Source organism: Pseudochaenichthys georgianus, chromosome 11, assembly GCF_902827115.2.
Source record: "Pseudochaenichthys georgianus chromosome 11, fPseGeo1.2, whole genome shotgun sequence".
In the NCBI taxonomy this organism is placed as follows: domain Eukaryota; kingdom Metazoa; phylum Chordata; class Actinopteri; order Perciformes; family Channichthyidae; genus Pseudochaenichthys; species Pseudochaenichthys georgianus.
This window is the reverse complement of record NC_047513.1, coordinates 17,890,890-17,906,294: the sequence shown is the minus strand read 5'-3', so window position 1 is coordinate 17,906,294 and position 15,405 is coordinate 17,890,890. Positions and strand designations below refer to the sequence as shown.

At 43.1% G+C, this 15,405-nt stretch overlaps 1 protein-coding gene across 1 annotated transcript in view; it reads right to left on the bottom strand.

Moving 5' to 3' along the window:
- Positions 1-15,405, bottom strand: part of tshz1 (teashirt zinc finger homeobox 1) — a 118,849-nt gene that overhangs the window by 54,567 nt on the left and 48,877 nt on the right. Inside the window, exon 2 of the mRNA XM_071204828.1 lies at positions 14,422-14,509. The gene's annotated coding sequence lies outside the window, so the exon portion shown is untranslated. The remainder of the gene's footprint in view (positions 1-14,421; positions 14,510-15,405) is intronic.

The following is a 15,405-nucleotide window of genomic DNA, read 5'->3' as shown; positions in this document are numbered from 1 at the left end:
CAGTCAGTTGAATATTTGAACGGAAAATAAAACATTACCAAGACCTATAAAGACACAAATACCTGCACACAAGAAAAAAATTATCTTATCTGTATTAGAAACATCAACAAATAGTCTGATAATGTGCATTTGTTGTGTTGTGCTGCTGTTGTTCATGAGATTAACACATTATCATCCGCCTTTCCTTCTATTAATTAAACGAAAACACTGATTTCTGCCTTGCAACATCTCACATTTGAGCCTTATTAAATAAACATATTGAGTCCACAGACATGCCGCGACATGTTACAGTTGATCATGAGCATTGTTTAGTTGACATGAATATATTGTCACTGTGTAAATATTTCGCTGATACCTTAATGAATTTATCTATTTCAAACAAACGCCTCTGGCTCCACTGTGCATTTGTGGATGTGACAGTTTGTTGAATATGTAAATGCTGGTGAGTCAGATGCTGAGACTGATAAAGTAGCTCCGTCGATGCGTGTGTGAGTTATACTTTTTTTTTTTGTGCTCAAGATGTGTGTGTCTCTTCTGCTGTGCTTTGTTGCTTTGATCACGCTCACTCGGCTCATCGCTCACTGCAAAACCTGCCTCAAGGAATGTGTGTGTGTGTGTGTTTGTACTTGTGTAAACAACTGTGTTCTAACTCCAAATGTATTTGTGTCAGAGCTTTAAACTAAAAGTACATACCTCTACCTAGGTTGCTGTGGTCTGTTCAAATCCACTTCCACAGCATTTAACAAAAGCGTATAGTTGTGTGTTTCTCAAGTGATACACGTAGTTTGTGGTATTTCCTCTCCACTTTCACAGATGGAGATGACTTGAAGTCTTTTCAACTTCCAAGTTCTACCAATGCGGTGTTATGCGATTGAAAGCAAGATGAGGTCGCTTGTATCCAAATGAGTGTTTAACATCATCTGGTGACATTTGGTAGCTCCCTTTTATTGGACAAGTGTGTCAAACTGCACAGGACACACTGCATGCTGCTTTCCTCATGGTTTTTAGCCCAATGACATTTGTTTTTAAATTGATTCCATCCTAATCAAATGATTGAAGATATTCTCTAGCTCTCTTTTTCACTTGTGTTAACTAGTCTTCTCATCTCCGCCATGCACGTGATGGTAACGGTGATGATTCATTACGACATACAGTTTGTAGGTACAGCAATGATCATTTCCATCAGTGAAGAGAACTTTCTTTTCTTTTGAACCACCGAATGTAAGAAGCAAAAGCAATAGCCTCAGCAGTTCACACAAACTGTTACGACACAATGGCTACACCCTACAAACACCTACTGTTTGTGGGACGGATTCAGATCATTAGTTATAGAGTTACAGGCTTGTGATGACAAATAACACCGAATGACAAGTGCAGGGTCTGCCTTTGTGCCTTTTTTAAAACGTGATACTCAACCCTTCATCTGTCCTGCCCACTCTCTTCCTCCCTCTCCATCCCTCTTCCCCTCTCTCTCTGCTTGTATCTGTCTGCCATTAGGCAGATAGTTGCCGGTCTCATCTGTATCATGTCTCCGACCGTCCCCATAGGAACACCACACAGTTGCTTGCTTAAGGATTCAGGAGCCACAGCCCCGTCCCATTCAGCTATCCCATGGATCAAACTGACACTTGGTCAGCATCAGCACATTATGAACTATGGCCACCTGCCACTGCAGACACATTGTTCCCTCTGTAGTAATGTGAAGAATATAGAGGGGACGGGCGAACTCCGGCTGCTGACAGCTTATTCTCTCTCTTATCTCCTCTGTGGTGTGCGCCTGTGAAAAGTGGACGGTGGGACTGCATTGAGATGCGAGGCTGTGCATCATCCTATAGGCATGGCTTACTTTTCCTGTGTCCTGACCTTTACCCAGAATTCAAACGTTTTATATGGAGCGGAGGTTACTTGCGCTGTCCTTCAAAAATACAAGTTAAAGGAAGTGAGACGAACTGTTCACAAAGAACAGGCCATATTTAAAAGGAAGCCAGGGTCAAAGCTTTTTCACATTCATTGTGATGTTTCTTCAATTTCATAATACACTCTGCACTCTACAGAAATGCAAGATAGTAATAACCATCTTGCTGATGTAGAAGAAGTAACTGATCCAGATTCAGACCCAAATAGGACTCCAGCTTGCATTTGGCTGCCCCCAATCATTCAATCAGCCTAACACATAAAGTAAAACAGAACTTAAAGTAACAGATTGTAATACTGCTGCACCTTCCAACCCCTGTGAACACAGTTTCTTTGGACTTTCATCATAACGATGCAATCTCCAGTGAAGTAGATTAAAGAAATGACCTCATTTTCAAAGATAAATCGGACCAACACAGATATAATTCATTTCTTTTATTTCCTATCTTTCAAAAAGTGAACACACGTTGAGCCAGACGGATGTGTTCCTGCCTCCAGTGAAAATAAAGAGGTGTATCTGGTCTGGCCACAGCTCCCTTTAAGGCGTCGCACTCCTCTTCAGACCCCGGATCCCATTGACACCCTTCATGTACGACCAGGTGGCACCCATCCACTGAATAATGAAACGGGTGATTAAAGTGAATGATGTCCGGCCATTTAATCTCTCAGGTCTCTTCTTTAATGCCGCCATTAGGCTCTCGAGTCCAAACTTAGCTCATCAAATTGCTTCATTTATGGTGAACTGGCAGTGTGCAGTATATTGAGCTAAGATTGAGAAGCACTTCACATCATCCACGTTTGGATTTACACTTACGGATTCATCTGACAGTAAAACTCCAGTGTCTGACCACAGCATGCCGCTTATACACTGGAGGAGAGCATGTGTTCAATGCACACCTCAGCCTGTACAGATAAGTGCTATTATCTTCTTAGTCAATCCAACTATACACGGTCATTGTTGGTGTGTTTAAGATGGAGAGTAGTTTGAAAATATATGTGCTTACCTTGAATTGCCTTGTGTTGAAAGGTGCTATATAAATAAACTTGCCTTGCCTAAAACATCATGTGTTCCTTAGCTGCTGAACAAATTGTCAGCATCAACTGTGATCTATAAACTTAGCAGGCAGCTTAATTAAACCCATATAACAATAAAAAGGTACCTATTCTATATAAATGTTATGATGTTATTTATGTATGCACATCTTTGGCAAAAAGTAATAACCATCTGTGTATCATGATTTGGCTTTAAATGCTTTAAAGGCCATCCACACCAAGAACTATAACAATAATTACAACGATGTGTGCACCAACATTTCCAAAGGATAACAGTCTCCATTTCAGATATGTTCGAACCCCAACATGTTGATGGCCTAATATTACTCTACTTTGCAAAAGTGGGACAGGGATATGAATAATAATGGCAGAAAACTGTTTTAAAAAAGCAGATTCTGCGCCAAACAAATGTGCATGAGTGGTTAGAAGCTGTTTATTTCATTATATATATATAATTCATTGCTAAATTACAATTGTACTAATCCAAACTACTCTGTGGATTTGGATTTTCCATCAGTGTTACTTTTATTCATCAAATGTATCTGACAGTGATCACAACAATATCCTTTTATAGTTGTGGTATGATGAGAGATTTCAACCCTTTTGCTCAGATAGTTGTCCCAACAACGAATCAAACTGTAAATATTAGAACTAAAATTAGCCTCAATGAGTCTACCGCAGCACTTCCACTCTTATATTGCACTGTATGTCTCACTCGTGTTATTAGTGCTGAAATGTTACTGTAGTTTTATATTTGCCAGTAACCCAGCTGATTTCTTTTTAGAGAGAAGACCAACAACATCTCACGTGGTCTCTGGAGCAGGGGGCACTGCACACTGCCACATGGTGACACACTGTCACCTGGCATGTCAGCCCTGTCTATCAAATGTGGGGCCTAAGTGGAGGGGGGACCCAAACGTGTCACTAACAGTCGGGCATTACAGACGGCTAAATGTGCTAATGGCCCAGCTAATGCAGTGGTATTCACAGGTGGGTTGACCACACATGCACACAGTAGGCATGCATGAAGTGATCCCTACACTCACTCCCACTCATTCTGTCATTCAGTCACATCTGAGGTACAAGGATATTCACTCAGACATTAACACACAAAATGGGGAAAGGGGTAAAGACACTTAGATAGGGCAGGCCCACTCAGAAGAACATACACACTTAGATGTTTAAAAAAAAAAGGTAAGGAAGACAAGTCAACCAATTTTTTTGAAGAAGTTCTGTGGTCTTATCTCTTTGTTCTTCCGACATTAAAAAAATAGCACACGGTATACTCGACAGAAGAGATGGAACATTTCCTCCATACATTGATAGACCGTGAAAGTAAAACGCCATTCATTGGCTATCCCAGCTCTCAAATGGGAGGATTTGCTGCCTTTCTCCATTTATTGTTAATGTAAATTCACTACCTTTTTTGTTTTTGGAATGCTGGTCAGATTAAATAAGACATCACCTTGGACTCTGGGATTATTTTTTTGCAATGTTCTCACAACTTAAGTATAAATCAATTAATTGGAAAAAACACAGACAGAGAAATCAATGATACAAATAATCATTACTCACAGCCCTACTTGACGGTTAACCTTCTAAACGTGTGAATGAAGACTTTAGTGTAGTAGAATAATCTTTGGGCTATTTTCCACAGGTCTATCCCTCCCCAGGCAGAGCTGGTGTGCAATATGTAAGTATGTGTTAACCTATAGCAGAAATACTGGACCACAAAACAATATTTTCTGACTGCATCCATCAGTCTGTGTTTTCTAAATTGGGGTTTTCTATTTTGTTGTGTTTTAAAATGTTTTTACATCATGTATGAGGGTTTTCAGTCTGTCGCTATAAGTATGGTTTTATTGTCTCATGCTTTTACATTAGTTTATTGTTGTCCTATCGGTTTTGTCTAAATGTATTTATGCTGCTTTTTTATATATTTATTGATGTACAGCACTTTGGTCAACTCTGTTGTTTTTAAATGAGCTATATAAATAAAGTCGGATTGGATCTAAAGCTTTGCTATACTTGGTAAATCTACCTGTACAAAAATATCTAATCATCATGTTTGAAGGTAAAAGTCGTAGCTGGCATGCTCCGACAGCAAAATGCCTCACATGACTTACGCATTTAACTCTTGTCTCAACATAATAGTTACCCCATGCTGCTTCTGCTCTAAATACAGCTTGTTCTCGGTCAGCGTGCCTGGTTAAGTGGAGATGAAGACAACTTCCCTGCCAGGTCCTGAAGATCAAGACTTGACATCTGAGTATTTGTAACAAGGCTCTACCCACGGCATCTCTCTGTGGGACACTGTACACTCTCGTGGAAAGACGTTAACACTGATGCAAGGCTTTGAAAGCATCAATTAGCACTCCTGGTGGTCTGCACTGTTGTGTTTTTTTCCCTCCTTTTACCTTCCCCATTCTCTTCTTTAACTTCCCCCTGGGAATAGCTGTTAAGTGATACAATTAATTTTTTGACACAAAAATGAAAGTGTTAATTCACCTGTGATAATTAGAGCTATTCTTACCGCATGTTGATGAACGTAAAAATGCAGTGTTTATTTATTAATTAATTTCCGCCCTGCCGTCAGAATGAGAGCTCTCATAATTGTGTGATCTCGGCTTAAGAAAGAAGTCTCAAAGGAAATAGATTATAGACCTGCCCGGCGGTAATGAAACATTGTCAGAACATGTTCAGAAAAGTTACAGCATCTTTACTTTGATGTTGCTTTTTTTAACACCGGTCTGAAGAGTGTTTGATGGTAAGGCTGGTTTTGAAGAAGTATCAAGAATTTGATTAATTCTGTGAAGCACGCTGGTGAGATGTATAACAGCCTTTACATTTTAGGTTTCCTCTTTGAGAACATATTACTGTATGAATATATACCGATTAGGACATGCTATTTCAAAATGAGACCGTAAGGAGTACAAGTTATGTGGACTAGTTTTGTATTATATGACACCTTAAGAAAACATTTAACACTCAAATATAGTTTATCTTTAGACTTATAAAGCACAATTAAAACTCAACAATGCAAAATCCAAAGATAAGTCGTCATATTTCAAAAGGATTGCAGTTTATCGTGGCTGTATTTTCTAAAACCGATGGAACTTTACCAAACCATTGCTCAAATCTAAATAAAGAAATCTACCAGTCTACTGTCAGCAGACAGCTGTTAATATGAAGCAACTAAACTGAAGAAGCTGTAACCTACATGTGTATGATAAACAATGCATCAAATGTAGAAGGGGCTGCTTGTTGTGATGAACCTACAGAGATGCAGGTTTCACACAGAATGAAGATGCAAATGACAAGAAACAGCGTAGAAGTGAAAGTGCGATTAGTTGTACGGAAAGTTGCATGAAAAGAAGTTCACAGAAACCCTTTTAGAAATGTTGATTTATTTTCATCAGGAGCCTCGAGTTCAGTAAGCCAATCAGGGCCATATAATACCAGATCAGACCACGTACCCTAGGCTTTGGTGGCATGGTTTGATTGCATATGAACACAACATGCTATTGCTAAAGCATAATACAATACACCAATAGAGCAAGACATACTGTTTATCTCCTGATCAGCACACATCTCTGTGTCCACTGAACACATGTCCATATTTCAAATGTATTACACTTCACTGCTTTTCCTACTAAAAACACAAACAAAAGCTCTGACCAACAATACTCTGTTAGAAATGCCTTCATGGTAACACATCAACCTCCCCAAAGAGTGGTCTTAAAGCCCTTTTGACTCAGTCAGCCAAGACAATCACTGTCCAGCCGGGCCCGTCCCGCTCCATCTTGCCTGGCAGACACATAAAGGCAGCCATCTTAAATCACGTCTCACAGCGCACATCTAATGACTACTGAGCCCCTGCATATTTCAACATTAATTCATTAGAGGCGGGGATTGGGGAGGGCGGGGTGCGCTCTAGGAAGGGGGGGGGGGAGGATCGGAGGCAGCAGGGAGAATCCTCGGCGTACTCTGATTAAGGCCGTTATGTTTTATAGAAGCCATTTTTCAATGTCTCCTCTGACAGCACTTGATGTTATTAAATTGCGGGCTTCAAGGAACGACTGAGAGAGGGAGACAGAGAGTGAGAGAGAAGGAAAGAGAGAGAGAGATCATGGGAGTAAGAAAAGGGGGAAAGGCAGATGGAGGCTGGAGAGAGAGAGAGAGAGAGAGAGAGAGAGAGAGAGAGAGAGAGAGAGAGAGAGAGAGAGAGAGAGAGAGAGAGAGAGAGAGAGAGAGAAAGAACGATTAACAATAGCGAGGAGACAGGTTGCCAGGTCTCCTTTGGCTGCTGACAAAGTGAACTTCTCGTGATTTGTTAGCGTGTTACCTGTGGTTTCTGGGTTATATTTATCTCATAGGGAATAGATTAGTGTGTGTGTGTGTGTTGTACTGTACATAGAATGTTGCTTTTTTTCTCTCTGTCAGATGTGATACAGTGATTGAGTGAAGATAAGTTGGAGAGGACACGGGTATGTCCACTGAGCGACCTTGAATCAGATCTCTGGAAGTGTGCAGTACATTCACATACTGTACATAAAGTTACACAATGTCTCCTTTGCCGATCTTTCCTTTCCTATTTGAAACAGGGATTTCTAATTCCCATTTATAACTTGCCAAGAAGAAGAACAGAGATATTGTAGAGTATATCCAACAGAGGCAGAATTCAACCATGCTTAGAAACTTAGGTGATGGAAAGCAAGAAATTACACATAATATATCAAATCCAATGCAAAGTCATAGTTTTCTAATGGATTCCTCTGCGAGTACTGTAAATACAAGACTAGTGGATACAGTACATCATTATTGATGAAGAATAAGATGTTGTTAAAGGGGGCTCGTTATGCTTTTTGGAGTTTTCCCTTTCCTGTGGTATGTTTATATTGGTTTTTGTGCAAGTAAATGGTCTAAAGGATAACATCCTAAAGTTCCCTCCAGAGGGAGTTTCTCCCCGTCTCTAACACCTCCATTGGACTCCTTTGTTTACTTCCGTAACATAGTGACATCACTACATAACATTTGCGCTTATATTGGCTACCACTCCAACACATTGTACATGATAGGCAAAGAAGCAGGACATCTCTAAGTGGTTGACCAATCATAATAGAGCCGTCCAGCTAACCAATCAGAGCAGACTGGGCTCTGGTTTCAGACAGAGGGTGAAAAGGTGCAGAGGTGCTGCAGCACAGGCAGTATGAGAAAATAAAAACATTGTTGAACATTAAAGCATGAAACATGTTACAGTGGAGGCACACAATACAAATATGAACCTGAAAATGAGCATAAGAGGCCCCTTTAAAGAGAAGCTGCAGATTTTCAACTGGCTGTTTAAATGTGTAGTGAAAAATGTTCAGCCTGAACCAAACACCAGCAATGTTAGTGTGCATCGTACTTCAGTGGGATGTTTTTGAAGCTTTTATGGATACTTGGATATTTGTTTTCCTTTGTGAGCTGTTTCTTTAACAAGACAATGTAGTTGTGTTATAAAAGGTTGAATTAATAGGCCGTGGCAGTTCCTCATCATCCCGAATCTCCCTCAGTTTCCAAATGGCTGCTCAGTGTCAGGCTTGTCAAGAAATTGAGTCATCACATCCTGACAGCTGTTGCTGCTCTCCCTCTCTCTCTCACACACACTTGCATGTAGACATGTGTTACATAATGATTTATATCAAAATTCTAACAAGACGTACATGGGTTTTATTTTGCATTATATTATACTCTGAGAAACAAATTGCCCTTGATAGCTTAGCTTCAATGGATACCAATCACTACCACCAATCACATCTGGATATCTTAATACAATTGTAACTCAATTCCAGCCTGTGTTGCTTTAAAGCAAACCAATTGGTTCTTATATGTATATTCTACCCCATTACATTATTTAAATCTTTAGGAGTTTAGGTAATGCTAAAATCCTGAAGAATCTTTGGAAAAACTACTTGATGTTACTTCACCACAGAGAACTATAGGTTACTTACGTAACCCCAGTTCTCAGAGTAACATGAAGTGAGATGTCTCACTATGGGATGCGCCTCATCGCGGAGCAAACAGAAGCATCAATCTCATTACGCCAATCCTGATCCTGGTCCTCGCCGCTCACTTTTGTCCGCTTTTACAGGCTAGACGTCTCCGCTCCAAGCGTGGCCCGAGCAGTGCTGGGCACCTTGTTGAGTCGGGACTCTACCTGTTAAATTCTGGTTGATCGGTGATTTTCGAGATAAGCTCGTCTGGCAATACGGGAGCTACAATGTCCCATAGTGAGACATCGAACGGAGTGTTATGAATGAGAACTATAGGTTACTTACGTAACCCCAGGACTCAGAGTAACATGAAGTGAGATGTCTCACTATGGGATGCGCCTCATCGCGGAGCAAACAGAAGCATCAATCTTATTACGCCAATCCTGATTGGCTGGTGATCTTGACCTCAGCGTCAGGGGAAATCACCCCCTATAAGTAGCTTGAGCCACAACGCATGCGTCATTCAAAATAAGCACCTCTTCTCGCTTCACCATAGCAAGGAGGGCCGTCTGGTGAGACCCCGCAGGCTTTGCGATTTCATAATCGCATCATTTAAAATCGATTAATCGTTCAGCCCTACCGTAGGCGCGTCCCGTACTCGAAAAGTCGGGTGTAGTGCCACTACGCATTACATAATAACCAATACTCTCCGCACGCCGTGGCGCGCGGGGTTTAGTTTTATTATGAGACCCATGTTGAGCGGGTGCTTTATGAGGACATTTGTCTACGTAATCTGACTCTGCTCGGCGCATGCGTGTGACGGCGGTGCCTTCACAGCCCCAGCCGGCACTGCGCATGCGCGTGACGGCGGTGCCTTTACAGCTCCAGCCGGCACAGCGCATGCGCGTGACGGCGGTGCCTTTACAGCTCCAGCCGGCACAGCGCATGCGCGTGACGGTGGTGCCTTCACAGACCCGTCAGTAATCCGCCTTTTGAGAGATGCCGTAGCTGCTCTCAGAAGGGGAACAATTGACGGGCTGTTTATTGGCTATATTGATTTTCTTTTCATTATTTTGAGCTGCGCCCTCGGCCTGAAGCCTGGATGCGTCAGCTGCAAATGTTTTATGACAGAAGGATCAACCAATGTGTGACATGTGTTTGTGCAGACTTGAGGATGGTGTTTAGGCATCTCTCGAGGCGGTGGGAACACATTCACGGAGGGAAGAAGGAGGGGCTGTCACGCCGCTCGCTTCTTCTTCCTCAACTGCTCAACTTGCCCTTGTCTCCAGCCTGGGCTGGGGACTCGGGGTGGGCTGCGGCCTCTGCGTCTTTGGTGCTTTAAACCGAGCAGAGTTAGAGGCAGCCTGGGCAGAGGACTGCTGCTGCGAAAGCAGCGGCTGGACCCTTCGAGGGAGGCAGAGGTGGAGTGCCTCGTCCTCCCTCTTTTTCGTCTCACACCTCCTTTGCATGGAGGCGAGAGCGGAGCCGAAAATTCCCTCGGGAACGATGGGCATATCCAGCACATCCTCCTTTTCCCGGTCTGGGAGAGTGGTGAGGTCGAGCCATCTCGCTCTTTCCTGCACCACCATGATCCCCATTACCTTGCCCGTGGCCTGGACGGCGCAGCGTTGGACACGGAGACAAATGTCCATGACCGCTGCCATCTCGTCCAGAGTGGCTGCCCCCGGGTTACCCGACAGGTCCTCGCAGAGCTCCGCTTGGTAGGCGGTTAGCAGCGAGGACACATTCAGGGCCCTGGCAGACAATGCTGCAGCTTTGTAGGCCTTTTCAGTCATTGCTCACTGAAAACGGTCCAACTTTGCTGGCAGCGTGGGGTTCCTGCTAGGTGACGGGCCCACCTTTGGTAGAAGGTGAGCCGCTACCAGCGGTTCCATGGGCGGCATGCGGAGCAGGCCGAGCTTCTCCATTCCGTCGCAGTCTAGGGAGGAGGCACCCTGGATTGGGACCTTGTTGCTGAAGGGCCGGTCTCTCCACGAGACCGACACTTCATCCAACATTTCCGGGAAGACCGGGAGGAGTTGCCTCTTTTTGCCCGCTGCTTGGGGAAGGTGTTTCCACTCGTAGCGGGACCTGGAGGTCTCCTTGGCCATTTCAGGCCACGGAACGTTGAGTCTGACCGCAGCGTGTTTTGCACACGGCCTGCAGGTCCATGCTCAGACCGGGCGAAGCTGGTGCGCTATCGCCCGGGAGAGCAGCACTTGCCTCAGGCTTTGCAGCCTGAGCCGGTGACATGAAGGTGTCCTCTTCCTGTTCATCCGATTTGGACAGGAGGAACGCCAAGGCGTCCTCCTCGTAGTCCTCCTCGTAGTCCTCCTCGTAGTCCAGCCTGAGGACATCCTCCGCGGGTGAGACCATGGTGAGGTCTAACCGGGAGCCCCAGCTTGGTTGAGCGCGGGAAACCGTTCCCGCGTGTCTTGCCGTCACCGGGTCCCGGCCTGCCAGGGCGCGGGGATTCCGGTTCTATAGCCATAGCAGATAGTGAGCCCCAGACCGACATGGAGAGGGGTTCACTCTCTGTGGCGGACGCCCCCATGTCTTGACTACCGGCCGGCGGGTCCGTGGACATGGGGGGGGTCCTGTTCCGACTAGCTTGTCTTGCTAACCGTCGGCGGAGGCTCTTAACGGTGAAGCGGACACAATGTCCGCATGGGCCGGGGTTGTCGATCGAGCCTCGGGCGTGTTCCAGCCCGAGGCAGGACGAACAGACCTGGTGTGTGTCTGTGCCCGAGATCTTCAACCCGCAGCCGCAGAGTTGAGCCACCGAGTCCCTGACTCCTCTGGTGTGAGGGAGAGGGGCGTCCATCTTGGTCGCCTCGTGGCGTGGAGAGGGCCCGCTCTCGACAGGTGGGACGGGAGAAAAAGGTATTACCACCTTGTCCTTAATCCAGAGAAAAAGGACGGTGGGTCTTTTATTCCCGGAGAATACTGACTGGTGTGGCAGTATGCTCCTTTTGAATCCTTTTCCCCTCCGTGGAGAAGAGAAAAGAAAAAACTTCCTCGCTACCGTGGTGTCGGTAGAGAGGGAGCGAGCTAGCAACAGGTGTGCTGCTAGCTTAAAAAAATCGGACCTACCTTACTTTCTCGTAGAGAAGGACGAGGTCGATTTTAAATACTAACAGCGTTAGTACTACCGTCTTCCTGCGAAGCAGAAGGAGTAGCCGGCGAGAGCCCGTCGACAGAAATGGGTATTTGGGTTCAGTCTGTGGACAGTAGGGCTGTCCCGAATACCATTTTTCGGGCTCCGGATATTCGGTAGTAATCAGCAGCGAATATTCGATGCGGAAAGATCTTTTTTCTTTTTTTTTTTTTTTTAAAATAACATTTTTTTTTACAAAACATTTTCATAACACGCTCCGAGACACCTGACAACATGCTGTTAAGCAGAAGTGCAGAAAGAGCATACTATTACGATTTATATTTATTTATTGTCTCAGTACTCGCATACATTAAAACTAAATGTGTCCTCTGCATTTAACCGAGTCGCAGTGCAGCGCCTGGGGACCAAATCTGTTTCCAAATTACGTTTTACAACCTGAAGATACAAAACACATATTTATGTTATAACAACAATGCTTTGAATAACATAGCCGTAACAGTAGGCCTAACAGTGTAATACTTGTTACCGATACAGTAAACAGTATTTAAATAAATTAAGAACGAAAAATAAATGAACGAACTGTATGCCAATAATTGCCTTAGTTCCAGATGTTCCCACATTGCTCCTATTATTTTCATTATTCGGATCAAATTGAAAAACTAATATAAAAAAACAATTCGGTTGCTTGCTTGCAACTATTTTCCAAGCAAAGTAAGTGCACGATTTTATCATGTGTAACGTTACTGTTTAAACGGCGGATAAAGCAGCTTCATCACGGCAACTTGACAACAGCTAAGCTAAGCTAAGCTAGGCTAGTACTTACAGCATCCGGTGACTTTTCAGAGTTGTTGTGCCACCGTGGTAGGCCAGTTTCTTGTCGCATATTTGGCACACTGCCTTCTTCTTACCATCGTCCAATTTAAAATGGTCCCACACAGCTGAAGTCTTCGGCATTTTGTGTTCAGGTGTGTGAAACGAGGTGAAGCGAGGTGAAGCGTGCCGTTTGCGTTCGTGACTGTGAGTGAATGCGATGTCAGGAGCACAGGCTGAGATTGTATATATTTCCGCATTTTAACAGTGCAATTCAAAAGTATAAAAATAGTATAAGAATATGGAAATTCGCCTTTATTGATAGCATACATCTAGGAAAAAATTTGAATTGAAAATAAATAAAAAAACGAATATCCGAATAATGAAATTAAAACCCGAATAGTTGACCAACGAACGAATATTCGAATAGTCGAATATTCGGGTACAGCCCTAGCGGACAGTGAAGCGCAAGCTACTTATAGGGGGTGATTTCCCCTGACGCTGACGTCAAGATCACCAGCCGATCAGGATTGGCGTAATGAGATTGATGCTTCTGTTTGCTCCGCGATGAGGCGCATCCCATAGTGAGACATCGAACGGAGTGTTATGAATGAGAACTGTATATGATAAAATCTTCACTAACCTTGTACACATTTTCTAAAATGTTGCATTACAACTGATTTGTTAAAACACAGCGTAATACGTAGTCACTATAAGTGCAGTCGTAAAGGTTCATACACTGCACTTACAAAGACATCACACACACATACACACATCTCCATGCTACAGCAGTATGTCCCTATCCCTGTTTTATCCCTGTCATCTCTGACAGTTAAACAATGTAATTGTTTGTGGCCCAACAGGGAGGTGGAGATATACAGTAAATGGTTTCCCTCCCAAAACATAATGGCCTTGGATTGTAAAGGACGACCATGCTTGAATCATAAATGGTTAAGACATGATGCTTTCACTGTGTGCTGTTCATTAGGAGTATGCTGATAATAAAAGTGCATTAAATGTTGGAACAGGTGGTCTTGATGTTTCGTTCTGTATTTGTAAAACAAATAATGCTCCATCAACTTTACTGTAAGTTTTACAATATATACTACGAATCCAATCACAGGAAATGGGTTTACTTCGGAACTCTTTAAGGAATTCACCAAAACTATGATTTTAGATGCAATCAACTTTGTACAGGAAACAAATAATAAAAAGATCAAGCTTGATGTCAAGATTATCTTTTTTTTTTTTTTACAAGGCATATCCTTAAAGATGAATTAAAAAAAAATCTATACCGGTATCCTCATCATTTATAAAATAAATCATTAGCTATAGGTGTCCCTTGTATTCCGTGATGCATTATTGTCCAAAAAGACACACAAAGATGAAAAACTGATCAATAAGATGGGCTGGAAGGCGAGGCAAAAGGAATGAGACCACCTCATGTGAAATCAAAGATTGAATGTTTGCACTGTTGAGAGGATAGAGAGAGAAGAAGAGCGGGGGAAATAAAAGGCAATGCAGAGTGTCGAGGAAAGAAAAGGCTCTTACAGGCTAAATGACGCTTGATTCCCTGGATATTTGGGCTCCCTCTGGGGAACATAGAGCTGTTGCCTGGCTCTGACAATTTGAGAGGCTCCTGGGGGAAACAAAAGAAGACACTGAATAAGGCAGATGAACACACAGGCGTCTCTCTGTAGTGCAGACAGTCCATCCACAGACTATAGAAACCTTCATATATCAAGAACAAATATTTCTATTGAAGCCACATTCTGGTACAGAACACAAATTGGTAAAATAGCATTTGGTGATTAAGAATTACCCTGATTATGTGCAGAAAAGAACAGCAGAATAGGAATATTCGGAATGAACACATGTGACAATGCCAGCATTTCAACTGAATGCCAACATTTATAAAAATATAGTAATTCAAATATTCACCAACACTCTACAGTTTGCCAGGAAAGCGTGGTTGGAAATCAGTCGCAATCCTGTTGAAATTGCCATCTATAGTAAACAACAAACAAACACACACACCCAGTATGTATTCTGCAGATTACAGACTTGTGGACTTCAACTACAAAGACATTATGTTACAGTAGACCTTAAGATCTCTCTCAACATCTTACTCCTCGAGCGCCAAGTGATGTATTTCCAAGACATATTGGTGGCGATGAAGATCAAAAGAAAGAGCTAAACCGAGTGACATACACATGCAGGATAATAAAAATTCATTGAATCTACTCCACAGGCCAAAATGGATGGTGGCAGCTAGGTCATATTGCATCTGTGCAGATGGGGTCAGGGGTCATGTAAAGTTGTATGAGAAGACAGTGTGCTTTCATGCATCATGTAGCAGATAAAGATTTTTGGGGCTGGGAGAGTGAAGGTTGGGGGCCGGCGTACTGAAACAAGAACCCTGCATCTCTGGAGTCAGCATCCGCCCGCCTTTATGATCACATTTTAAAACACTCAATACAGGTGGTGTAGGATTTACCATGACGACATTAGCCTTTCAGTCCTGCATTTATTTAA